We start from the raw sequence: 3,195 nt of genomic DNA on the forward strand, positions 1-3,195 counted from the left end.
AACTTGTTTTTCAGGAAAGCCCATGTGTTGTTACTTTGTGATTGGGCAGTGGGTTACAAGGGCTGTGATGTTCTCTGACCCAAGAGAAGGCTATATATACCCCGATGTGAGGTTTTGCTTTGGAGCTCACTTATGGGAAGAGTTGTGTGATTTGGCCAGATGAGACTCTGGGCAGCCACTGAGCCCCCCAGCTTTGAAAACCCAGATGTTGGTGCTTCTCTCTCTGGTAACTAACTAGGTATGGATGTAATGGTCAGTCAGCTAGAAGCCCTGTCTGTTGGTCTGTTTCTCTGTCCATGATTTTTGTCTGCTTATAACTTCTGCTTGTATTCTCTGAAGTTCAGCTTACTGACTTTCCCCCCTGAACTAGGTAAATGATATATGTTTGATTAAAGTAAGATGGTTAGCCTCTTTTTGAGTTGCTTTCTTTTAGAAAAGCAGATCAAAGAACCTGTGCTAGCAGCCATCCTGGATATGCTACGGTGCTTGCTCCTACATATATGCTAAGCACATGCTAAGCAGTGAGGATAGAAATAAGAGACAGACAGTCCTTGACCTCAAGGAACTTACAGTCTAATAATGGAAAACAACATACAAAAGGAAGCTGAAAAGAGGGAGAGGGGAAGAAGATACCTGGTAAAGGGTCTGATAAAGAAATCTAAAGAAGTTTAGAGTATAAATGGATGGGAAATGAACAGGTGGTTGGCTGGGTCCCCCTCCTTAAGTAGGGGTTTTGGAGCTCATGACTGTTCTCACATAAGAGGGGCAGAGGATACTTCTGAGGTGAAAATACCAAGGCTGATTCCATGTTGAAGGATGATGAGATTTCTTAATGTGATTCCTCAGGGAAAAAGGGAGATGTTAAAAAATAGAAAAGTCCAGTATAGCTGGTAGGAAACTTCACAATTAGCAAACTGATATTCTTAAAGTGCAAGTCTATCTGCTTTATTCTGCTCAGAGATCTCCTTCTTGGCTCTAGAATAAAATACTAGCTCCTCAATTCAGTCCCTAAAGCCTTTGAAAACTTTGTTCCAGACTATTTTTTCCTGGTTTCTTGACTATTGCTCTTCACATCCTTGAAGATTCTATCCAAGCTCACTATTCCCTGCCCAAGGCATTTCATCTCCAATCTCAGTTACTGCCTTTTAATGGCAGCCCTCTGATCTAGTTTCCAAATGTGGTGACTAGCGAACATATTTGCTGAGGGATCAACTCCAGAAGTATCAAGTTTAGGCTTTTCCTTTGTAGATAGAATGTGCTATATGTATAGCCTGTAGCTCTAAGGAGACTGCAAGCTCTCTTTCATCCTAGATAATGGCATAAGCAGTGATAAACTCTCCTAGTTTCTACCATTAGAGACTCTCATGTTCTCTGTTGTCAGTGGGAGCAGTGAACTGACTCTAAATTGGTAGGAGAGTAAAGTAGAGATGAGAGAAAAATTTGGTTTGTTATTTTTGTTTTCTTTATAACTTAATTAGCATGTAAAATTACCAAAATGGGAGAGGAGCCTTTTGAAGGAAACTTGTAAATATTAAATGGATTGGAAATGTGAATGGCCCTGCAGAGGGTCACTGCTCAATATGTCCTTAGAAATATTCTCTGAAAAAAATGTAAAAAAAAAAAAAAGAAATATTCTCTGAGAAGAAAGACAAAACTTCTTTGAAGCAGCAGTGTCTGGGAATTCAATGTAATTCTTCCTATATGATTTTTAAAAGGGACTGCAAATAATAGGATCAAAGTTGGGGACAGTTCTGGGCAATAAAACCTGCAAAAGATCAGAGTCCATAACAAATCACTGAAGATGGAGCAAAGTCATTTTTGCATTTCCATAGGCTTTAAATCCTGACAAGAATTTAAACACTTCATTTGTATCCAGTGTGATTGCAGCTGCTTACCCAAATTTTATGACCCAAATTAAAAGCCACAGACAAAATCGCTGGCCAACATAACTGTTCAGAGGAAGAAAGGGCTTTTTTAAAGTGAATTTTTTTTGGTAAGAAACCAATGCTTATTTTCTTCAGTATTTTCCCAACACTATGAGAGCCTTTGGGTTTTAAGACCACTTTGTGGTAGTTCCTATCCCCTCAGTGGCCTGAATACTAGGATCCACAGACCAATCCTCAGTAGCCAGTTGAGCACTCCAATCTTCAGTAAGGAAGTTCTGAATGGCCACAGATGGCATCTGGATTCCCTTGGATCAATCAGCCACCTCCGGTTAAGGAGCAGTAAATTCTGGGTCAGGTGCAGTTCATTCACCCTTAAACTCCTCCTTTGTCACTGCCTTTTCAGTTGTGGCCTGTTCTTCCTTTTCAATCTCCTCTGGATTGCTGTAGCAGTAAAGATCAGGAATATCATCCCATAGGTGTTCACAGGAGATGGTACTGTGCATATGCAGGACTTCAATGGCCAACATCCACCATATTGGAGTCACTGAGTGAGCTCTCTTGTTACATGGAATGGCAATGTCCACATAGTGAAGTGGGGAATCTGTGTTGCACAGTGCAATGGTTGGGAGGTTAACATATGATGCTTCAGTCAGATACTGATGATCTGCCCAAGGATCAGTGAAGACCAAAAGGCAAGGCTCCCTGAAAGCTGTCTGAATCTGGTTAGTGAAGGTGCTCAGTGTGATGTGTCCAGAAATAGGTGTGGTTCTAGTGGCGGTAGCAAATTTTGAACATCTCACTTACCATTGTTCTTGGATGAGATGACACTCACATCAATTTGTTTTTCAATGGCAACAATGGCACGAGCTGCCAGTAGAAGTTTTTCTCAAGTTCTCTCCAAGTTAATAACGTAGATGCCATTACTCTTTCTTTTGTAGAATACTGTTCCATCTGGAAGTCCAAATTGGTGCCACCCAAATGGATTGCTGCAGCAAGGAATTTGAGAAAATCCTCCTCCATCATCTGCAAGACATGAAAGGCTCCAGACATTGGGAAAGTTTCCCTTTAATGTTACAATGGAAACTGAGAATAACACTAGATGGAACCTTCTTCTGGGTAGTGCTGAAAGGCAATATTTTTGTTGAAATAGAATTGAAACCATTCTTAGCTGATAATCACTGATGAAATCAGTAATGGGGTCAGTTTAAAAAAAAAAACAAGCCAGAGGTTTTGAAGCCAGGAAGTTAGCCATGGGAACAAAAAGCCAACACACCTCAGATGTCTAGAAAAGCCTGAAGTACGGAGTTCC

General features: G+C 40.7%; 1 pseudogene; it reads right to left on the reverse strand.

Annotated features, from left to right (window-relative positions):
- Positions 1–2,053: 2,053 nt before the first annotated feature.
- Positions 2,054–2,967, reverse strand: LOC138149863 (small ribosomal subunit protein uS2-like; annotated as a pseudogene).
- Positions 2,968–3,195: the final 228 nt, after the last annotated feature.

Source organism: Petaurus breviceps, unplaced genomic scaffold, assembly GCF_028583685.1.
Source record: "Petaurus breviceps papuanus isolate PSGF00001 unplaced genomic scaffold, PetGlider_PUasm1.0 90849, whole genome shotgun sequence".
Classification (NCBI taxonomy): domain Eukaryota; kingdom Metazoa; phylum Chordata; class Mammalia; order Diprotodontia; family Petauridae; genus Petaurus; species Petaurus breviceps.